The 25,926-nt window shown below is 38.4% G+C and overlaps 1 pseudogene; it reads right to left on the reverse strand.

Annotated features, from left to right (window-relative positions):
- Positions 1-6,836: 6,836 nt before the first annotated feature.
- LOC122406006 (kinesin-associated protein 3-like) lies at positions 6,837-20,370 on the reverse strand (annotated as a pseudogene).
- Between the last annotated feature and the right edge of the window lie 5,556 nt (positions 20,371-25,926).

Consider the following 25,926-nt stretch of genomic DNA (forward strand, 5'->3'; position numbering starts at 1 on the left):
TTCGATATCTGCTAGAATACGTAAATTATTTGCAAAACAATTTCGTCGTCCTCCTGTTTCGCTGTAACAATAACGATCCAGAACGTCATTAATTGTAAAAAAAAGAGAATGGAAAGATCAACGAAATAGTTGAAAATCTCGTCTACTTCATATTTTTATCAAAAGGTCAGAAGAAGGCGCCCCACGTTGGGCGCCAAATTTGTGACCGATTTTTCGAACGCCACAAAATTCAACCACTCCTATTGTCGATTTTTTTTATTCGGATTTAATTCCTTGGGCGCCAGTCGCTATACGACTTGACTTAGAAAAGGTTGAATAGTTGACCGGCTTGATTCAGCGGGAAGGGCGGGGTAACTTCGAGAATAATTCACTATGACACCAAATACTTCAATATTTCACACAATCTTTAATTTCACTGTACTTCTACAATATTCGGGAAGCGACCTTTTAATCAAATTCATTCGATGAGAATATGTTCCGGGAAATCGCGACGCGAAACGACAACGAAGAGAAAAAGTCACGAATCAACGCACACTATCACACTCACCCGATCGAGATCCTACATTCAGTACAATCTATTCCGAGCTCGTATTTTCTATCATGGATCTACTCATGATTAGAAATTATTCCGGAAATAAAATTCGATGATGAAAAATTAGGGAGAAAAATATAATACTGAACCCCCGTTAATCGGTTATTCAGCCGAGCTATCTCCCAGAATCGCGTTTGAACTCTCGATCCACGTCCTCGTTCTCTCTCACTCACTCACAGAAGAATACAAAAAAGTATAACGGAAACGAGCGAAATTACCTCTTTTTCGGGTGATAAATCATTACACGATAATTCACGGGAACGAACTAGAGCCCACCAACCGAGATGAACAACGAAAGATTGAACTTACGATGGATGAACTATTTTCCCAAGATCACACGTCCGATCCGCTCGATACTCCACGAAAGTCTGTCTAAATCGATCACCGTCACGCAGTACGTTACCGCTCTTCTCTCTCCCCTTTTCTCGATCTATGTTCGCCCTATGACAGGTGCGTGACATGAATTATGCTCGCGGGGCGTTAGACGGGGCCCCGAATTTTCGTGGGAACAATTAGTTGTTTCTTTATGATGTGAATTAACCCCTGGCCCGATTATTACGACGATGGATATTTTTATGACGGGAGGAGAAGAGATTTTTCATATTACGAATTACGATACTGCTGATGATTTTTATATTCTCTAAGGATCAGACGCCCCTCTTGACGGGACTCCCCTGAGTTTTTCGATGTACGACGTCGCTGATTTTCCAAAATTCCAAGTTTCGAATATTCTCGAGCCTTCGAGAACATTCGACGACGGTTTTTGTGAGAGTTGGTGTGCGTGTGATGTATGTGTGAGTGTCCATGTGTTGTGTACGAGCCCTGCTCGAAGTACACCGACGTTTCGAATGTTCCCCTCTCATTCCACTCGGGAAAAACGATCCAATATGTGAACCTCAATTCGAATATCTCGACAACGACGGTTGGTGTTCCCTCTAATTCGAATTAGACGCTCCCAAATTACATGAAATGATAAGATTACGAATCGATTAAATCTTCTCTATCTTTCTCAACAAGGCCCTACGGAAATCTTTGCGGGATCGTTGCGTGGCTGGAGCATCGATCGAAACGGACAGGAGAGCATTTGTGACTGTTCCTCCATTTACTCTTTCTTTTAAGTAACCATGAAATAAAAAATCGTCACAACACCCCCTCTCTAGACGTTGACCGCCCCGGTCAATGGACTCTCGTTAACTAGAATAGATTTTTTTTTCAAAGATAGGACTTTACTATGTCACGGCCACGTCTTCTTCCCACAAAGCTTTCCATAGATTAAGTCACTTTTTGAAACAAAACTTTTCTCTCTTACTCAACTGGACAAACTCGACAAGACATCAGACAACACATCCGAACCAACAAACAAGAACTTAGGGAGGTAGGGAAAAGGAAGATTATACTGTCTGCTTACTGTTTAGTCTGCTTTTTAATTCTTCAAATGGAACAGAAAGTCACATGGTTCTGTCATACGGGAAAGTCTGTTTCACAAAACATTATTTGAGGTAGATATAATCTTGTAAATCAAAAATAAGTTCCCATCAAGAATAGCCATCGGCTTTTAACACAAAAAGAGCGTAACCTAATGTTTTCCACGATACTCTCTATTAGAAAAGAATTACAAAAAAAATAACTTATTATCAAAAATTCCTTTACTTTTTTCATGTTGAAAATCAAGAATAAATAATAATCTTCGAACCTTTCAATAACTCTATGAGTGAGAGTTAAATATCCGCCTTGCACAATAATCGGGCGCAATCTTCATCACAAGTTGCAGTGCCAAGTAGAACAACGACTTCAAGAACAAGGTCATCCTGTACTTTTCCTACAAAAGAAAAAATAATGATACTTCGGTTCTTTATTTTGAAAGCGAGAAGTAAAAACGGACTTGGAATGAGGGCAAGGATTATCGTCACTATTCTGTCGAATTTCAAATTAAAATCAAATTATCGATCGCTAAATTTGATTATTTCACAAATTTATTCGTATAACAAACCATTATCGATTTCGTTACTCGAATACCAAAGCATTTCTCGTCAATTTAAAAAATGGACAAATTTTCCTTCACCAATATTTCTTGAATTTCTACTTACCAAATCTCAGTAACAAACCGTACCAAACATTAATAAACGGAGAAAAATCATATTCCAAACGAATTAACGCAACATTTCCGTAATATAAAAATTTTGTAAAATTGGACAAATTTGCAAATTTCAAAATATCATCTCTTCTATACGCTAACAATCAATTTTTAACTTCAAGAAGTATTAATATTCGGAAAATATTAAGTTCCAACCGTCTACACTCGGGATTTTCGAAATAAATCGTATTTGGAAAATTGGACAAATTTCTCGACTTAAAAATTTTTATTTGAATTTTTCGGAGTTCAACTCAAATAACAAACTATACCGAATTAAAAACAGCGGAGAACAGTCCGTTTCCAATCGTTTGAACATTTAATTTTGCCATTTTTAATATTTTTTGGAATTGGACAAATTTTTCGAAAATTTTCCTGTTCTCAATTTTCATATAACAAACGCAACCAAGCCGTTACATTTAAAGTACAATCAATTTCAAAAACTTTTCATTAATATTTTTCAATAAAATACGATTTTCGTAATTGGACAAATTTTTCAAAACTCCCCCTACTTGCAGATTTCCAGATAACAAACGTTACTATACCATTATATACAAAATACAATTAATTTCCAAACGTTTTAAATAAAACTTTTCAATAAAATTCAAATTTTAAATTCTGGACAAAATTTTTATACGCTCCCATTTCTCGACTTTTGGACCAGTTTTTCGTGTATTAATCGTTCTTTAGTAAATTTCAAACAAAATCAAAATGAAGGACCTTACGTCAGAGGAGCTGCAAGTGCTCCGCGATCAGTTATTGTTAAAAGAGCGTGAATTGGTAGAAAAAGAACGTAGGTTACAACATCAGGAGGAAGTTCTTGACGAAGAGCGATTGGAGGTTGCAAAACAATTCGAAACACTCCAATCTGCAACGGATGAGGGTGAAGTCAATAAACAAGAGAAATCATCAAACGATCGGTTAAAACATTTAATTGATTTAATTAATGAGCAACAAAATGCAAGCAAATCTTTACAGAATAATCTCGACAGAATAATGAGTGAGATAAAAGGCTTAAAGACCGAGAGGCCGAGTTCTCGGGCCGCTATGTTCACAACCACTTGATCAACAATCAGGCGAAAACAAGTACCCCTCGCAAAAACGATGTCCGACACGCGCAAAATTCCCCGGGTACGATCAACCTCCCGAGCGTCAAATACAAAGACGCGCTCGAATCCGTACCGATTTTTACTGGGTATAATTTCCCAGTCCTTCGATTCATTCGTGCCTGTCAAAAGGTGCGAAGTTTATTTAGTCCTCAGCACGAGCCCACGTTGGTTCTGCTCCTAAAAAATAAATTAAAAAGTCATGCACAAACCGCCTTCGAGGACGATAACTCTCGAACCATCAAAGAACTCGTGGAACGGTTAAAATTATTGTTTGGATCATCTAAATCGGTTAACGAGTATCGCGGCGAGTTAGGTACGATAACAAAAATGCCGTCCGAAAATATGATTCAGTATATCAGCCGCGTCAAGGATCTGCACTTCGAGATTATCGAAATGGACACCGAAACATGGGGTCCTCTTTCTCGCGAACATCGCGCGCAATGTGAAAACGATACAATGGATAGTTTCGTCAAGGGCCTGCCGCCCGATCTTAGAATGCGCGTACGGTTGGAATATTATCAAACCTTGGAAGAGCTTTTCGCGAAGGCCATCAAGGTCGAAAAGGAAGTCGCGGTGGATCAAAAATTTTCAAAAATAAACAGCCAACCGCAACCTTCGCGGAATGTTCGGGTCGCTTTCACGAATAATTCACCGTGCACCCACTGCAACAGGGGCGGGCATGACCTAGAAAATTGTTGGCTGAAATACCCCGAAAAAAGGCCAAAAAGGGACAATAATCGGAATAACGGCCATTATAATCGCGGTAACGGCAATCATAACTATAATAACGGTAATAATAATAACTATAATAACGGTAATAATAATAACTATAATAACGGTCACAAACCTCATTGCACGTATTGCAACAAAATCGGTCACACGGAAGAAAAATGCTTCCGCAAGCAAAATGATAGTACAAAAAACGCGGTTCCGCGCCCAACGGAACAGGGCTCGTTGGGAGACCCGCGGAAGCACCCTGTCAATCTAGCGGAGGAAGTGCCCTCCGCGCCGTCAACCTCTGCCTGAACGAGCTTCAGCGCTCTCCCTCCGTCACCCTCCATTGCCCTCAATTAGGCGGGCTTACTGAATTTTTAATAGATTCCGGGGCGGAGGTCAACATCGCAAAAGTAAACACGGTTTCTAGCTCCGTGGTAATCGATAAACGAGAAAGAATTCAGTTAAACGGGATAGCTGGGAAAACGGTTGCTACCTTTGGTTGGATAACAGCCCTTGTTTGTGGAACGCCGACCATCTTTCACGTTGTAGGGGATGATTTCCCGACTCCTCAGCATGCACTTCTGGGAGCGGAATTTCTTTCCCAGAACAAGGCATCATTAGATTGGTCAAAGCGGCTCCTCTCTTGGAACGAGCAAGCTTTTCTTTTCATGGATTGTGACACAATATTCCTCGCCAAGAGAAGTAAGACAATCGGTTTCGGTCGGGTGAAAAACCCCGAAGTAAAACGCGGTTACATTCCGCGCCTCGATCTCGGGGCCGGGATTTATTGCGGCCAAATAGTAGCTCAAACCGAATTCGGGATCACTAAATTGGTGATACACAATTCAACCCTCGAAGACGTCCTCGTAAAGGTCCCGACCGTAGAAATCGAGGAGTACGAGGATGTCGACGAGGCATATCTTGTCAAAGCAACCGATTTCGATGAAGCTTTTCCGGACGGTTACGAGCCGAAGGCAATCGTCGGTCACACGTGTGAAGAATTGTGCGACGGGAGGTTAGAACCCGACGAATATATCAAACACGTTCTAAGAATCCAGAAGGACGACAGAATCGGAAAGGTAAAGGACTTATTACGACTTGACCACCTTAACCAAGAAGAAAAGGACAGTATTGAGTCAATTATTCGGGATAATGCCGACCTTTTTCAACTCCCTTACGAAAACTTAGATTTTCTACCGGATTTTTATCATAAAATTGAAACGGTAGACGACCAACCGGTGTTCACTCGACAATATAGATTCCCTCCGATCCATAAGGATGAAATTACAAAACAGGTCGGGGAGTTAGTAAAAAATAATATCATCTCACCGGTAGGGTCTAAATTGCCCGAAAATGGCGTCATCGCGATTTCCGGTCGGCCGAAAGTCACTAGCCGAAAAAACTGCACTCGGATAGTTCCAGATGTAAGTATAGATGTCACAGTATGTGTTTTCATCGATGATTCGAAAATTGCAGTCTCGGCGACAGGGGTTCTCATATGAATCCATAATACGCATATCCGAGACGATTTGTTTTCGTTCGTAGCTGCTGCATGTCATGTTTGACGTTTGAGGTAATAATGGTAAGTTAAAAGTGGGAGGACAACAACAACACAACAACAACAACAACAACAACAACAACAACAACAACAACAATAATAATAATAATAATAATTTTTTAATGAAAACAGAAGGATTCTTCGTCATTACTGGGCGGCAGCAAAAAGCGATGGCGAACCTGAGAGAAATGATGAGGAAGAGTGGCAATTGAAAGATGTTGTCCTTATCGAGGACGTCAAGACCGTTCCGATCGGTTGATGACTAGCAAATTCATTGGAAAAGGACACGAAACTTGAACAAAAAAATGAACAAACGTTTGGTAGTGTAAGATTTAAAGCGAGAATTTTGAAAAAATATTTATTTTTTATTCCTTTCTCATGTCAAATAATTGTGATAACAGGTTTTTTTTTTTATCATTTCAAGCAAATACACTATTTCTATGACAAATGATCTCACGGAAGTCGGAGATCAACGAAACATTCGTGTAAATAGGAGGGCTCACAATTAATTCTTCTGGATGAGAAAATCGAGGCGTCTTTTTTAAGCCTCGAGAAATGAAAAATACGCGCCTCGATGAAGCCTAGTACCTTATGAAACGAAAGCGTAACACTTTTGCTAATATCGATACAATTTAAGTATGTGTACGTGTTTTTGTCTTGTTGTTTTTTTTGCTGTTCAAGCCATTCGTAATAGTGTGGACAACATTACTAATATGTGACTCGGTGAGTTCATATCAGTACGTGGGATGCTTCAGATTCGGTGAACTTGACTTTTGAGCTGTGATAAAGATCCTCTATGCCAGAACCCATGGACATTCCAAGTCACGACTGTATCTGTGGAACAAAAGTTCAAGTCATTTCCACGTAATCTTAGCAGTATTGCCATTCAAATTTGGTCTCATTGATCACTTACCGACTGACCGGGCGACAGGGATTTTCTGAAGAATCCGATGAATTCTTCACGTTCAACTCACCGTCGTCGGTGTTGAAAACTGTCGAATTACCTGTTTTTTTGAATTTTTATAATCAAATAATTGGAAAATTAGAGTGATAAATGTAATTTTGAATATGATGATTTCTAGACGTTTCTGAAGTCTATAGAAGCTTCGATATTATTGCAATTTTCCATTCAATTATTGTATTACAAAACAAAAACTATAGTCGAAAAAAGAAAGATTAACATCGTGATTTTGTTTTTGTTTCGAATCGTAAATCCGGATTTTACCTGAGGGAAAAAGCATCGTATGCCTTAGCTATTCGCCGCTTATAAAAGGTGGCAAACTGTCATCCTCGTCTACCACCAAAATGACTGACATTATCAACTGTAATCGATTCGACCATTTCAAGCCATTGTTGATTGTAGGAACGAAACTTTTCGACTTTGATACGAGCAGCCCAGTCTTTATCGCACATCTGAAAAAAACATTCAATTACTTTTTGTCGTTTTGTACACACAAATTATGGGCTTTCGAATAAACTTACGGCGATCACATCCAAACAAGCATCACAAACTTTACGTATCGCTGGATTCTTATCGTGCATCAGATCTATAAGATATCCTGGGGCTTCTGCAAAAGAATCTGAAATTTCGATTGAAACGAATTTATTCTTGAAGACAAATTTTCCCGAAAAATTCTATCGCAAAATAATAAATATGATCGAAGCATAAACCCTCTAATTACCATTACCAGTCTCGCGAATCAAATAATCCCTCGTCGAGTCGTGCTTCGATATCTGCTAGAATACGTAAATTATTTGCAAAACAATTTCGTCGTCCTCCTGTTTCGCTGTAACAATAACGATCCAGAACGTCATTAATTGTAAAAAAAAGAGAATGGAAAGATCAACGAAATAGTTGAAAATCTCGTCTACTTCATATTTTTATCAAAAGGTCAGAAGAAGGCGCCCCACGTTGGGCGCCAAATTTGTGACCGATTTTTCGAACGCCACAAAATTCAACCACTCCTATTGTCGATTTTTTTTATTCGGATTTAATTCCTTGGGCGCCAGTCGCTATACGACTTGACTTAGAAAAGGTTGAATAGTTGACCGGCTTGATTCAGCGGGAAGGGCGGGGTAACTTCGAGAATAATTCACTATGACACCAAATACTTCAATATTTCACACAATCTTTAATTTCACTGTACTTCTACAATATTCGGGAAGCGACCTTTTAATCAAATTCATTCGATGAGAATATGTTCCGGGAAATCGCGACGCGAAACGACAACGAAGAGAAAAAGTCACGAATCAACGCACACTATCACACTCACCCGATCGAGATCCTACATTCAGTACAATCTATTCCGAGCTCGTATTTTCTATCATGGATCTACTCATGATTAGAAATTATTCCGGAAATAAAATTCGATGATGAAAAATTAGGGAGAAAAATATAATACTGAACCCCCGTTAATCGGTTATTCAGCCGAGCTATCTCCCAGAATCGCGTTTGAACTCTCGATCCACGTCCTCGTTCTCTCTCACTCACTCACAGAAGAATACAAAAAAGTATAACGGAAACGAGCGAAATTACCCCTTTTTCGGGTGATAAATCATTACACGATAATTCACGGGAACGAACTAGAGCCCACCAACCGAGATGAACAACGAAAGATTGAACTTACGATGGATGAACTATTTTCCCAAGATCACACGTCCGATCCGCTCGATACTCCACGAAAGTCTGTCTAAATCGATCACCGTCACGCAGTACGTTACCGCTCTTCTCTCTCCCCTTTTCTCGATCTATGTTCGCCCTATGACAGGTGCGTGACATGAATTATGCTCGCGGGGCGTTAGACGGGGCCCCGAATTTTCGTGGGAACAATTAGTTGTTTCTTTATGATGTGAATTAACCCCTGGCCCGATTATTACGACGATGGATATTTTTATGACGGGAGGAGAAGAGATTTTTCATATTACGAATTACGATACTGCTGATGATTTTTATATTCTCTAAGGATCAGACGCCCCTCTTGACGGGACTCCCCTGAGTTTTTCGATGTACGACGTCGCTGATTTTCCAAAATTCCAAGTTTCGAATATTCTCGAGCCTTCGAGAACATTCGACGACGGTTTTTGTGAGAGTTGGTGTGCGTGTGATGTATGTGTGAGTGTCCATGTGTTGTGTACGAGCCCTGCTCGAAGTACACCGACGTTTCGAATGTTCCCCTCTCATTCCACTCGGGAAAAACGATCCAATATGTGAACCTCAATTCGAATATCTCGACAACGACGGTTGGTGTTCCCTCTAATTCGAATTAGACGCTCCCAAATTACATGAAATGATAAGATTACGAATCGATTAAATCTTCTCTATCTTTCTCAACAAGGCCCTACGGAAATCTTTGCGGGATCGTTGCGTGGCTGGAGCATCGATCGAAACGGACAGGAGAGCATTTGTGACTGTTCCTCCATTTACTCTTTCTTTTAAGTAACCATGAAATAAAAAATCGTCACAACACCCCCTCTCTAGACGTTGACCGCCCCGGTCAATGGACTCTCGTTAACTAGAATAGATTTTTTTTTCAAAGATAGGACTTTACTATGTCACGGCCACGTCTTCTTCCCACAAAGCTTTCCATAGATTAAGTCACTTTTTGAAACAAAACTTTTCTCTCTTACTCAACTGGACAAACTCGACAAGACATCAGACAACACATCCGAACCAACAAACAAGAACTTAGGGAGGTAGGGAAAAGGAAGATTATACTGTCTGCTTACTGTTTAGTCTGCTTTTTAATTCTTCAAATGGAACAGAAAGTCACATGGTTCTGTCATACGGGAAAGTCTGTTTCACAAAACATTATTTGAGGTAGATATAATCTTGTAAATCAAAAATAAGTTCCCATCAAGAATAGCCATCGGCTTTTAACACAAAAAGAGCGTAACCTAATGTTTTCCACGATACTCTCTATTAGAAAAGAATTACAAAAAAAATAACTTATTATCAAAAATTCCTTTACTTTTTTCATGTTGAAAATCAAGAATAAATAATAATCTTCGAACCTTTCAATAACTCTATGAGTGAGAGTTAAATATCCGCCTTGCACAATAATCGGGCGCAATCTTCATCACAAGTTGCAGTGCCAAGTAGAACAACGACTTCAAGAACAAGGTCATCCTGTACTTTTCCTACAAAAGAAAAAATAATGATACTTCGGTTCTTTATTTTGAAAGCGAGAAGTAAAAACGGACTTGGAATGAGGGCAAGGATTATCGTCACTATTCTGTCGAATTTCAAATTAAAATCAAATTATCGATCGCTAAATTTGATTATTTCACAAATTTATTCGTATAACAAACCATTATCGATTTCGTTACTCGAATACCAAAGCATTTCTCGTCAATTTAAAAAATGGACAAATTTTCCTTCACCAATATTTCTTGAATTTCTACTTACCAAATCTCAGTAACAAACCGTACCAAACATTAATAAACGGAGAAAAATCATATTCCAAACGAATTAACGCAACATTTCCGTAATATAAAAATTTTGTAAAATTGGACAAATTTGCAAATTTCAAAATATCATCTCTTCTATACGCTAACAATCAATTTTTAACTTCAAGAAGTATTAATATTCGGAAAATATTAAGTTCCAACCGTCTACACTCGGGATTTTCGAAATAAATCGTATTTGGAAAATTGGACAAATTTCTCGACTTAAAAATTTTTATTTGAATTTTTCGGAGTTCAACTCAAATAACAAACTATACCGAATTAAAAACAGCGGAGAACAGTCCGTTTCCAATCGTTTGAACATTTAATTTTGCCATTTTTAATATTTTTTGGAATTGGACAAATTTTTCGAAAATTTTCCTGTTCTCAATTTTCATATAACAAACGCAACCAAGCCGTTACATTTAAAGTACAATCAATTTCAAAAACTTTTCATTAATATTTTTCAATAAAATACGATTTTCGTAATTGGACAAATTTTTCAAAACTCCCCCTACTTGCAGATTTCCAGATAACAAACGTTACTATACCATTATATACAAAATACAATTAATTTCCAAACGTTTTAAATAAAACTTTTCAATAAAATTCAAATTTTAAATTCTGGACAAAATTTTTATACGCTCCCATTTCTCGACTTTTGGACCAGTTTTTCGTGTATTAATCGTTCTTTAGTAAATTTCAAACAAAATCAAAATGAAGGACCTTACGTCAGAGGAGCTGCAAGTGCTCCGCGATCAGTTATTGTTAAAAGAGCGTGAATTGGTAGAAAAAGAACGTAGGTTACAACATCAGGAGGAAGTTCTTGACGAAGAGCGATTGGAGGTTGCAAAACAATTCGAAACACTCCAATCTGCAACGGATGAGGGTGAAGTCAATAAACAAGAGAAATCATCAAACGATCGGTTAAAACATTTAATTGATTTAATTAATGAGCAACAAAATGCAAGCAAATCTTTACAGAATAATCTCGACAGAATAATGAGTGAGATAAAAGGCTTAAAGACCGAGAGGCCGAGTTCTCGGGCCGCTATGTTCACAACCACTTGATCAACAATCAGGCGAAAACAAGTACCCCTCGCAAAAACGATGTCCGACACGCGCAAAATTCCCCGGGTACGATCAACCTCCCGAGCGTCAAATACAAAGACGCGCTCGAATCCGTACCGATTTTTACTGGGTATAATTTCCCAGTCCTTCGATTCATTCGTGCCTGTCAAAAGGTGCGAAGTTTATTTAGTCCTCAGCACGAGCCCACGTTGGTTCTGCTCCTAAAAAATAAATTAAAAAGTCATGCACAAACCGCCTTCGAGGACGATAACTCTCGAACCATCAAAGAACTCGTGGAACGGTTAAAATTATTGTTTGGATCATCTAAATCGGTTAACGAGTATCGCGGCGAGTTAGGTACGATAACAAAAATGCCGTCCGAAAATATGATTCAGTATATCAGCCGCGTCAAGGATCTGCACTTCGAGATTATCGAAATGGACACCGAAACATGGGGTCCTCTTTCTCGCGAACATCGCGCGCAATGTGAAAACGATACAATGGATAGTTTCGTCAAGGGCCTGCCGCCCGATCTTAGAATGCGCGTACGGTTGGAATATTATCAAACCTTGGAAGAGCTTTTCGCGAAGGCCATCAAGGTCGAAAAGGAAGTCGCGGTGGATCAAAAATTTTCAAAAATAAACAGCCAACCGCAACCTTCGCGGAATGTTCGGGTCGCTTTCACGAATAATTCACCGTGCACCCACTGCAACAGGGGCGGGCATGACCTAGAAAATTGTTGGCTGAAATACCCCGAAAAAAGGCCAAAAAGGGACAATAATCGGAATAACGGCCATTATAATCGCGGTAACGGCAATCATAACTATAATAACGGTAATAATAATAACTATAATAACGGTAATAATAATAACTATAATAACGGTCACAAACCTCATTGCACGTATTGCAACAAAATCGGTCACACGGAAGAAAAATGCTTCCGCAAGCAAAATGATAGTACAAAAAACGCGGTTCCGCGCCCAACGGAACAGGGCTCGTTGGGAGACCCGCGGAAGCACCCTGTCAATCTAGCGGAGGAAGTGCCCTCCGCGCCGTCAACCTCTGCCTGAACGAGCTTCAGCGCTCTCCCTCCGTCACCCTCCATTGCCCTCAATTAGGCGGGCTTACTGAATTTTTAATAGATTCCGGGGCGGAGGTCAACATCGCAAAAGTAAACACGGTTTCTAGCTCCGTGGTAATCGATAAACGAGAAAGAATTCAGTTAAACGGGATAGCTGGGAAAACGGTTGCTACCTTTGGTTGGATAACAGCCCTTGTTTGTGGAACGCCGACCATCTTTCACGTTGTAGGGGATGATTTCCCGACTCCTCAGCATGCACTTCTGGGAGCGGAATTTCTTTCCCAGAACAAGGCATCATTAGATTGGTCAAAGCGGCTCCTCTCTTGGAACGAGCAAGCTTTTCTTTTCATGGATTGTGACACAATATTCCTCGCCAAGAGAAGTAAGACAATCGGTTTCGGTCGGGTGAAAAACCCCGAAGTAAAACGCGGTTACATTCCGCGCCTCGATCTCGGGGCCGGGATTTATTGCGGCCAAATAGTAGCTCAAACCGAATTCGGGATCACTAAATTGGTGATACACAATTCAACCCTCGAAGACGTCCTCGTAAAGGTCCCGACCGTAGAAATCGAGGAGTACGAGGATGTCGACGAGGCATATCTTGTCAAAGCAACCGATTTCGATGAAGCTTTTCCGGACGGTTACGAGCCGAAGGCAATCGTCGGTCACACGTGTGAAGAATTGTGCGACGGGAGGTTAGAACCCGACGAATATATCAAACACGTTCTAAGAATCCAGAAGGACGACAGAATCGGAAAGGTAAAGGACTTATTACGACTTGACCACCTTAACCAAGAAGAAAAGGACAGTATTGAGTCAATTATTCGGGATAATGCCGACCTTTTTCAACTCCCTTACGAAAACTTAGATTTTCTACCGGATTTTTATCATAAAATTGAAACGGTAGACGACCAACCGGTGTTCACTCGACAATATAGATTCCCTCCGATCCATAAGGATGAAATTACAAAACAGGTCGGGGAGTTAGTAAAAAATAATATCATCTCACCGGTAGGGTCTAAATTGCCCGAAAATGGCGTCATCGCGATTTCCGGTCGGCCGAAAGTCACTAGCCGAAAAAACTGCACTCGGATAGTTCCAGATGTAAGTATAGATGTCACAGTATGTGTTTTCATCGATGATTCGAAAATTGCAGTCTCGGCGACAGGGGTTCTCATATGAATCCATAATACGCATATCCGAGACGATTTGTTTTCGTTCGTAGCTGCTGCATGTCATGTTTGACGTTTGAGGTAATAATGGTAAGTTAAAAGTGGGAGGACAACAACAACACAACAACAACAACAACAACAACAACAACAACAACAACAACAATAATAATAATAATAATAATTTTTTAATGAAAACAGAAGGATTCTTCGTCATTACTGGGCGGCAGCAAAAAGCGATGGCGAACCTGAGAGAAATGATGAGGAAGAGTGGCAATTGAAAGATGTTGTCCTTATCGAGGACGTCAAGACCGTTCCGATCGGTTGATGACTAGCAAATTCATTGGAAAAGGACACGAAACTTGAACAAAAAAATGAACAAACGTTTGGTAGTGTAAGATTTAAAGCAAGAATTTTGAAACAATATTTATTTTTTATTCCTTTCTCATGTCAAATAATTGTGATAACAGGTTTTTTTTTTTATCATTTCAAGCAAATACACTATTTCTATGACAAATGATCTCACGGAAGTCGGAGATCAACGAAACATTCGTGTAAATAGGAGGGCTCACAATTAATTCTTCTGGATGAGAAAATCGAGGCGTCTTTTTTAAGCCTCGAGAAATGAAAAATACGCGCCTCGATGAAGCCTAGTACCTTATGAAACGAAAGCGTAACACTTTTGCTAATATCGATACAATTTAAGTATGTGTACGTGTTTTTGTCTTGTTGTTTTTTTTGCTGTTCAAGCCATTCGTAATAGTGTGGACAACATTACTAATATGTGACTCGGTGAGTTCATATCAGTACGTGGGATGCTTCAGATTCGGTGAACTTGACTTTTGAGCTGTGATAAAGATCCTCTATGCCAGAACCCATGGACATTCCAAGTCACGACTGTATCTGTGGAACAAAAGTTCAAGTCATTTCCACGTAATCTTAGCAGTATTGCCATTCAAATTTGGTCTCATTGATCACTTACCGACTGACCGGGCGACAGGGATTTTCTGAAGAATCCGATGAATTCTTCACGTTCAACTCACCGTCGTCGGTGTTGAAAACTGTCGAATTACCTGTTTTTTTGAATTTTTATAATCAAATAATTGGAAAATTAGAGTGATAAATGTAATTTTGAATATGATGATTTCTAGACGTTTCTGAAGTCTATAGAAGCTTCGATATTATTGCAATTTTCCATTCAATTATTGTATTACAAAACAAAAACTATAGTCGAAAAAAGAAAGATTAACATCGTGATTTTGTTTTTGTTTCGAATCGTAAATCCGGATTTTACCTGAGGGAAAAAGCATCGTATGCCTTAGCTATTCGCCGCTTATAAAAGGTGGCAAACTGTCATCCTCGTCTACCACCAAAATGACTGACATTATCAACTGTAATCGATTCGACCATTTCAAGCCATTGTTGATTGTAGGAACGAAACTTTTCGACTTTGATACGAGCAGCCCAGTCTTTATCGCACATCTGAAAAAAACATTCAATTACTTTTTGTCGTTTTGTACACACAAATTATGGGCTTTCGAATAAACTTACGGCGATCACATCCAAACAAGCATCACAAACTTTACGTATCGCTGGATTCTTATCGTGCATCAGATCTATAAGATATCCTGGGGCTTCTGCAAAAGAATCTGAAATTTCGATTGAAACGAATTTATTCTTGAAGACAAATTTTCCCGAAAAATTCTATCGCAAAATAATAAATATGATCGAAGCATAAACCCTCTAATTACCATTACCAGTCTCGCGAATCAAATAATCCCTCGTCGAGTCGTGCTTCGATATCTGCTAGAATACGTAAATTATTTGCAAAACAATTTCGTCGTCCTCCTGTTTCGCTGTAACAATAACGATCCAGAACGTCATTAATTGTAAAAAAAAAGAGAATGGAAAGATCAACGAAATAGTTGAAAATCTCGTCTACTTCATATTTTTATCAAAAGGTCAGAAGAAGGCGCCCCACGTTGGGCGCCAAATTTGTGACCGATTTTTCGAACGCCACAAAATTCAACCACTCCTATTGTCGATTTTTTTTATTCGGATTTAATTCCTTGGGCGCCAGTCGCTATACGACTTGACTTAGAAAAGGTTGAATAGTTGACCGGCTTGATTCAGCGGGAAGGGCGGGGTAACTTCGAGAATAATTCACTATGACACCAAATACTTCAATATTTCACACAATCTTTAATTTCACTGTACTTCTACAATATTCGGGAAGCGACCCTTTAATCAAATTCATTCGATGAGAATATGTTCCGGGAAATCGCGACGCGAAACGACAACGAAGAGAAAAAGTCACGAATCAACGCACACTATCACACTCACCCGATCGAGATCCTACATTCAGTACAATCTATTCCGAGCTCGTATTTTCTATCATGGATCTACTCATGATTAGAAATTATTCCGGAAATAAAATTCGATGATGAAAAATTAGGGAGAAAAATATAATACTGAACCCCCGTTAATCGGTTATTCAGCCGAGCTATCTCCCAGAATCGCGTTTGAACTCTCGATCCACGTCCTCGTTCTCTCTCACTCACTCACAGAAGAATACAAAAAAGTATAACGGAAACGAGCGAAATTACCTCTTTTTCGGGTGATAAATCATTACACGATAATTCACGGGAACGAACTAGAGCCCACCAACCGAGATGAACAACGAAAGATTGAACTTACGATGGATGAACTATTTTCCCAAGATCACACGTCCGATCCGCTCGATACTCCACGAAAGTCTGTCTAAATCGATCACCGTCACGCAGTACGTTACCGCTCTTCTCTCTCCCCTTTTCTCGATCTATGTTCGCCCTATGACAGGTGCGTGACATGAATTATGCTCGCGGGGCGTTAGACGGGGCCCCGAATTTTCGTGGGAACAATTAGTTGTTTCTTTATGATGTGAATTAACCCCTGGCCCGATTATTACGACGATGGATATTTTTATGACGGGAGGAGAAGAGATTTTTCATATTACGAATTACGATACTGCTGATGATTTTTATATTCTCTAAGGATCAGACGCCCCTCTTGACGGGACTCCCCTGAGTTTTTCGATGTACGACGTCGCTGATTTTCCAAAATTCCAAGTTTCGAATATTCTCGAGCCTTCGAGAACATTCGACGACGGTTTTTGTGAGAGTTGGTGTGCGTGTGATGTATGTGTGAGTGTCCATGTGTTGTGTACGAGCCCTGCTCGAAGTACACCGACGTTTCGAATGTTCCCCTCTCATTCCACTCGGGAAAAACGATCCAATATGTGAACCTCAATTCGAATATCTCGACAACGACGGTTGGTGTTCCCTCTAATTCGAATTAGACGCTCCCAAATTACATGAAATGATAAGATTACGAATCGATTAAATCTTCTCTATCTTTCTCAACAAGGCCCTACGGAAATCTTTGCGGGATCGTTGCGTGGCTGGAGCATCGATCGAAACGGACAGGAGAGCATTTGTGACTGTTCCTCCATTTACTCTTTCTTTTAAGTAACCATGAAATAAAAAATCGTCACAACACCCCCTCTCTAGACGTTGACCGCCCCGGTCAATGGACTCTCGTTAACTAGAATAGATTTTTTTTTCAAAGATAGGACTTTACTATGTCACGGCCACGTCTTCTTCCCACAAAGCTTTCCATAGATTAAGTCACTTTTTGAAACAAAACTTTTCTCTCTTACTCAACTGGACAAACTCGACAAGACATCAGACAACACATCCGAACCAACAAACAAGAACTTAGGGAGGTAGGGAAAAGGAAGATTATACTGTCTGCTTACTGTTTAGTCTGCTTTTTAATTCTTCAAATGGAACAGAAAGTCACATGGTTCTGTCATACGGGAAAGTCTGTTTCACAAAACATTATTTGAGGTAGATATAATCTTGTAAATCAAAAATAAGTTCCCATCAAGAATAGCCATCGGCTTTTAACACAAAAAGAGCGTAACCTAATGTTTTCCACGATACTCTCTATTAGAAAAGAATTACAAAAAAAATAACTTATTATCAAAAATTCCTTTACTTTTTTCATGTTGAAAATCAAGAATAAATAATAATCTTCGAACCTTTCAATAACTCTATGAGTGAGAGTTAAATATCCGCCTTGCACAATAATCGGGCGCAATCTTCATCACAAGTTGCAGTGCCAAGTAGAACAACGACTTCAAGAACAAGGTCATCCTGTACTTTTCCTACAAAAGAAAAAATAATGATACTTCGGTTCTTTATTTTGAAAGCGAGAAGTAAAAACGGACTTGGAATGAGGGCAAGGTCACGTCACTTTTAATTACCAGGAACAAAATTGTTTCTTATCCAGGGTATGAGATTGCAACGCTGCAATATTTAAAAATAATCCAAATCCGGCAAAGCCAAGTTTCCGAGGACGCCAACTATTTCCAAAACAAAATCTTGACTGATTCAATGCCATGGCAAAGTCACCCACGAATTCCTTATAAACAAATGAACAATGGTTAATAGAAGACAACTACAAAAGTTCAAGGGACAATGGTAAATCTCAAATCTTATTCACGAGGACATTGCGTAAACGTACCACGAAGTGTTCTTTCGTTGAATCGTATTGGGATATATTTCTTTTCATTTTCATGATCAAGGCATCTTAATTTCTGAACGCTTTGTGAATCAATCCTTGCAAACGATTATTATCGATCATCAGCTGAGCATTTCTGTTGTTTACAGCAAGATCCTCGATCTCAAGAATCATATCTGTTACCATCGGCATGCAATCCGTATTTCCAAACATCGATTGCACTTTGTCGTCCATGCTCAAGTGGTACAAGAGTCCAAGGATCGTCGTTTTGTTCTTGATTTCACCTGTATAAAGTTAATTGGTAAAAGATGAGAAGTAAACAAACAATTTTTTGTTTCAACAATCAGTATGGAGATAAAATTCTGTTCTAACGTTAAAAAAGAATTTTTTGGATAATAATCCTATATTTTTTCCATTCAAGTCAGCTATAAACTTACTCTGGCCGAGCAGCTTCACCAATTCCGGGAATAAGCCAACTCTTATCATTCTTCCTTGAAGTTTCGCTTCGTAGTCAGGGGGCCTTCTGAATTCCAAATGTCGTCTGTCAGTTTAATTTTTCTTTCTGTGCTGTTGTCGCTGTTTGTTGAAGGAAACAGAACTAAACCAGTCGTTGTTTCAAACTGTCGTTGACGTTTTTCCATATCATCCTTCCATTCGTCGTAACGTTGCAACTCACACTCAATTATTTCCATGCAAAGAGATCCAATCTAAATAGAATAAAATTCCGTCAGAACATTCGAAGTTGTAATACGGATTATTACTTTAATTGAATGCTTGACTCACTCTATATTCCACTACAATATTGTGGAACTGACTGTACGTTGAAAAACAGAAAAAAATATAAATAATGTTTGTAGAAAGTTCAATGCTTCGTTTCCAGTCTTCTCTCAAGGCTCTTGCTAGAGCGCTCAACAAAGATTCTATAAGAAACAAAAGAAAATTGTTTAATATGTTAATGGTTTTCATTCAAATGTTATGAGCTTGTTTCCATTTTATGAGCGTTGAATCTTTTGGGAATTTTGAAGTATTTTTAAAAATTTACCATTTTTTCTTAGTTCCAGAAGATTGTCAGGAACTCTTGCAAGTCTCAGAATCAATGCTGATCCTTTGATCTTTTGCGGTATAGACTCGTACAACAATTCTATGTAACTTTCAACATTGCTAATTACTGCTCGTTCCATAATCACTGTTGTCCGAATTCACAGTGTTGGACGATGTCGGACGTTCCGGTTGTGCATTGCCATCCACCGAGTTCCCTGAAGAATATTCAGTTTATTGTTTACAACTCATTTTTGTGTGTTTATCTCTGTAGTCAAATAGAATTTCCTCGAATCAGTTAGACGTCCTTAAGGGCTTGAAGATATGGTTAAGCCTCGGTTGATCAGGTACACCAATAAATTTGAGAAGACAATTTGAGACGAAAGGTTATATTAAATAATCAAGCACAAACCATCGGTGGTCGATTTACGTTTCTGAAGATAATAAATCAATTGTTCGACCCCGTTAAGTTTTGATTCGTGGATGAGAAAACATTTTTCCATGACTTCTTTGGCCAACAGAGACACGTTTGTGTCTGCATTGAGACTTTTAAATCTGATGATTTTTTGACATTTCTAACAATATTTGAGAGAAGGAACATGAGAAATGTTTGATAAAAATTTCGGAAAACTGTATTTCACGAAATTGTGTAAACTTACTTTTCTGTCACCCAGCATTCGGTGACCGAGTTCACCAAGGATAAACGCTTCTACGTCATAATTGACAACAACCGCTTTTTCCGTAGGATGCACGTCGAGATTTCCCGACCACACTTTCCTGGTTTGCAGGAAAATAAATAAATTTCAAAATTTTTTGCGGTGTACACAGAAAACTATTGAAACGTCAGATCGAACATCAGTTGGTGAACTCACCTTTTAAGAAACTTGGCCTCGTCCATATATTTGTGAAAAAAACGTTTATCGCAATCCGTGAAAAACTCGGGAGAGTATATTTTTTCTTCAGTGTCGATGATAATTTTGACAATTTTTCTATTTCTGTTTATAAATTAATTAGTTGTAAAAACGTACGAGATCATTGCTGCTGTTCCTCCTCCGTATATCATGAGACATCCGTGAACTCAGTATATTTTCTAGTTTCACTTTGACATCAATTGTCTAATGCCACGGTGATCGAAGTAGTATCGAACAACTAAACTTTTTTAAAAGTTTTTTCTTCTTTCAATTTTATGATCAATCAATTCATCACTAATGAGATGTACGCTTATCAACAACACATCATAAATTCGATATAAAAATAGTGATTGGCTGTAGTTTGAGAGTTACTTGTAATTTTGCGACAAAAAGTAGTGTGCCTCCCGCGCAGTAGCAGAAGACCGGTTTAAATTGATTCAACTTTGGTGAAGCATTTATTCATTCTCCTTTATTGATTTAACAAGTAGTATATCTGTGTATTGCTGCTTCTTAATTACAGGTTTTGGAAAAACTTTTAACTGCGAAAACAAATAAGGACTTGCTATCGTTGGAACAACATTTTAGATGGGTCTGAAAGTATATAATTGGGGGGAAAAAATTGAAATGGATGAGTTAATCAAACATATGATATACATGATGCATCGTGAATTATTTATTGTTTAAAGGGGGATAACATGGTATAAAATTCATTATTGAAAAAAGAAAATAAATGATAGTGTGTGTAGGCGTAATTGAACGGAAAATTAAGGAAATATTTCAATCAATTTTTCATTCAAAATCGTATACATTCCGATTTAATTCTAACTCGAGCCAAAAATTTGGTTAAACGTGGAAAAAAAATTTAAGTAAAAATAGCTCAAGGCTGATGGAACAATCATTGGGAAAAAATCGTTGTGACCCCTCTCAGCTTACAACGAAATGTGCGATAAAATATATTATTTTTATCTTTGGAATGTTTTCTTTACGAAAGTCGAGAACAGACCCATCAGTTCAGTACAGAAAAGAAAGTAGTGCTTTGATATTCATTCCGTTTTGAGGCTTGCGATGTACAGAGTTTGAGTTATACTCGATTTAACTCTAATGATAAAGAATTGATTTATTTGTACTTTGGAATCAGGTCATTATTAAATCCTCTATGCTGTACTGCTGCACCATGTTGCACCGTGTTCATAGCGGATTACTGGGCGGTAACTGACTGAAAACCTCCACAGTTCTCTTATGAAACTTCGACGAACACCAGGAACATTTCGATTAAACAAAAAGCTGTAATGAAAAATAGAAAAAATTATTTCTGCAGTAGTTCGTAATTTGTCTTCAATTTATTTTCTTTCTGGGAATCCTTACTCCTTCTCTTTCCTGCTCATTTCTTTCAAGAAAACCCTACTGAGAAGAAGTGGACGGTTGAGGATCGAGGACTTTTTGAGTTGTTCCGTCTTGTAATTCTGTCATGAGAGGATTTATTAAGGAGCATGCAGGAAATGCATTTACTTTGGGAAACAAGGTTTCTGTTTAAATTTAAATAAATCCAAAAAAAAAATGATCACACAAGGGAATCGAACCCGGGTTTATTAAGGAGCATGCAGGAAATGCTTTTACTTTGGGAAACAAGGTGATTTTAGCTCTCTTCAAAGAACTGTAGTAACATTTTCGTCCTTTCGTACTTGTACAGCGAAAAATTATTTTGAAATGACGTGTAAATTTTCTATTAATCAATGAAGCTCACCTAATTCGGCGGCTTCCAAAGCAGAAAGAGAGACGGTTCTTAAAAACAATCGAATTCTCCACTTCCGTTCTTCAACATCGTACTCCGATAAATTTCCTATTTCTTCCCACGCTCGATTCAGATGATTCTCCGCGCACTCCGTCGTGCGACTTCTCTTGCGGTGAGGACGCATACCTTGTAGCACCGTCAAGTAGTCGAGGTGGGCCGACTGCATGAGGTTCTTCGTGGCTTCTAAAATTGTTCAACTCGAGTAATGGCTGATAAAGTTCAAGTTTTGGGCTATCTCTTTTTTTTTACTTTCATAGTAATAAACAATTAAAAGTAAATGAATTTTTACTCATGAATTTATCGAATTGCGGCCTGGTCGCAGCCACGCATTTAAATTTTTTGTGCCACCGTTCCAAGGGATTATTTGTTCTTATGGAATTTTTGAATTGGGAAAACAACCCTGGGCCTTTTCCTTTTATCCAGAAACGCACATAATATTCACGGACGTCCGTGAATATTAGCGCGAGTTCTGGATATTCCCGGCATAAGTCATCGCTTATTACGCGAAACCCTTCGGGAATAAATTGTGCAGGAAGGAGACACAAATTCATAAGATCCCTCTCAAAAGCGTAAGCCTCCTCGATGAGGTGCGGGCATTCATGCTTAACCCGAGAGATGACGGATCGCGAGTGAAATCGTTTCATGAGCGCCTGAAATCATTTAGATGTGTACATCCATCAACTTATCTCAACATTTGCTACAATAATTATTCAATAGAGACTGAATCGTTCGGTGGAAGTGAAACGGAGTAGAAACGTATTATGAAACGCAATATATAATAAAACGGAGTAATAAGGGAGTTCGACTAAGAAAATAAAGATTAAGGACTTACTTGGCTGTAGTGAAAACGGCGACCCAATTGCTTCACCTCCGGAAATACAGTCATTACTGCATTCTGTAACGCTGTTTCGAAATCTGTTATCACCGTTTTCGGATTGAATGAAGGAACAAGACACTGTTTTATGCATCGGAGCACCGCCACGTAAGATTCCTCCGTTTTTCTGCTCATCAGTGCCAATGCAATGGGGAAGTGCTGAAAGAAAAGTTTCAATTTTCGTGTATATCGGCTTATATATATATAACAGTGCAAAACAGCAACAATAAAGATATAATGTTTACCTGATTTCTATACTCTACCATAACGTTAAGTAGTTGGGTGACCCCAGAAACATTCGGAACAACGCTAAAGGTCCCATCAATGAAGGCCACGTTACTGTCTTTAAACGCCGTCGCAAACGTTGGCCACCCAAATACTACGTGTGTTTCTACAGTAGATTTCTCCGTGCTAACGATTCTTATCTCGTATGGCTGAAAATTGTGCTTCGTTTGATTAACAGCATGAGATTCAGGATCTATCTCGGTTATTTCATATGATAGCTCTGTTTGCCATACGTCATTCTCTAGAGTTTCACCGATTTCAGAAATCTTCTTCGGTACAACCGTCTCACTTTTTTCTTTTCGCCATTGACTCATGACCGATTTCATTTTTGGAAAATCCAAAAACTGAGCCGCAATTTGGTTACTGAAACAATATCCCAATATTTATTCCTTCAAGGAAATAATATTCCCTACATTTCTACAATTCTCCTTTTTTCTCAATTTCAAAAATACAATAATAATCGCTGAAACCACAAAAAACAATATTATTCATTCATGCATGCGGCTCAATTTATTTTTTGAATTATTTTGCAGCGCATGCGCCTTTATCTACTTGAACCACGACGACGACGACGACAACACCACACAACAGCAAACATTCAGATTTGGACGACCCTAACCTCAAAATTGAAGAAAATTGCATTTACACGACTCGTGGTGGATCATCATCATCGGAGTAAGTAAAACTTAGGAAGGTTATTATTCATGTATATAATCACTCTTTTATGTAATTACTGTAATTAAACATTTCTTTTAATAAATCTTTCTCCCATTTTTCAGAAAATGTATCAGTGCATTCGCTGCATGATGCCAGTGGCTCTTTCCTGGGTTTCGGAGCACGCTTGTTTACAAGCCTTTACAAAGATCTCTATCGACAAGTACGACTTAGTCGATGGGGTCCAAGGTAAGATGAAAAATTGACCAGACTCATTGTTTGTTAAACAATCCCCTAGTAGCAATTAAAAAAATTAATTTCATTTTTATATCTTTTTTCAATTTCAGCTCCAGTCAACGATAATGAACAGGATGGGGCGATAACCGTGCAGTTAGACGCCCAGAAACAAATAACCAACATCTGGGATTTGGTCGTAGCTGCAATTGAGCAAAACCCGGATATGCTCAAAGATTCAATAGAAGATGCGACAGTAAATGTATTCCGGTTGGAAAATTCCTGGGGGCAATTAGACGATGTGCTCAACAGATATGCGGAAGGCAGCAGGGCCGAATGGAAAAAAGTAAGTACATTTTGTTATCAATATTGTGAATTTACTCCTTTGTAGTTATAACATATTTTACATTGTTTTTTTTGTTGCAGACTGTTAATGACTGGAAAGCCAAGGCGGTGGCAAAACATCAAAAGCTAGAAGCGGTTGATCTCACAGATGAGGATATGGAACTATTCTTCTCTGACGCTGAGAAGCGGCTACTCCATTTAATGGGGTTAATTGATCAATTCAACATGAATATTATCGATACAGGAAATTGTTATTAATTATTTTTTTATGTTGGATATTTTTTGTCAATAAATTGAAAGTTTTCATAAAAAGTCTTACTCCTTAGCTCCCTGGTCATACAATTCCTTCAAAGTTCCTGGCGCTCCGGTTGATTTATTGTATAAATCCTGGCGGAATGTTGCCTTCTCCGAACAAAACAAATCATTGCAGACATCTCTCTGGTGATTACAAGTTAGAGTAAATTTGTTTTCACTCTCATCCAGAGTTCCTTTCCCCGGACAACCCTTCCCATGATTTTTGCAGCGAAGATAGCTTATTTGAAAAAAAAAATATAAAAATCATTAATTATATATGCTTACCATATTTTTTTTAATAATAAAATTCAACTGAAAATTACCTTATTATACGCCCATCACCTGTAACATAACATTTATTCTTTTGATAAGTATAGCCATCAAAAATGGTCCTGAGGGTCTTGTATGGACGTTTCAATAATTTGTTGTCAGAAACATTATTGCCATCAACTGCTTTCATTCTTGAAATTTTTAAGTTACTGAACAACAAATAAATTGAAAAAAAAAGAAAAATTATTAGCGCGATATAAAAAGCAAGAAAACAGAGAACACCACCACCAGCACGATGACGATTTTTTAGTAAATCTGTTTTGAAAAGGAAAATTGCAACAATGTTGTAGAGATAATGAGAAGAAAAAAACAAATTTTAATCGGAAATGAGTGTATTATTCCAAGAAGAATTGTGATGGAATTTTTATCCTACATTAAACTAAGTGCTGTTTATTTATTCCCAATTATCTGTAAATTAATAGAAGAAAAAGATTTAATCACAATTTATACCTTTCGTTCACCACAATTTATGCACACTCTATATACACCCTTTGTTCCTATCGAATCAGTGGTTGATGATGGCGTAGTGAGTAATGCTCGGTCATGGTAAATGGAAGATCCCGGGTTCGACTCCCTTGTGTGATCATTTTTTTTTGGATTTATTTAAATTTAAACAGAAACCTTGTTTCCCAAAGTAAATGCATTTCCTGCATGCTCCTTAATAAATCCTCTCATGACAGAATTACAAGACGGAACAACTCAAGAAGTCCTCGATCCTCAACCGTCCACTTCTTC

Source organism: Venturia canescens, chromosome 2 (genome assembly GCF_019457755.1).
Source record: "Venturia canescens isolate UGA chromosome 2, ASM1945775v1, whole genome shotgun sequence".
Classification (NCBI taxonomy): Eukaryota; Metazoa; Arthropoda; class Insecta; order Hymenoptera; family Ichneumonidae; genus Venturia; species Venturia canescens.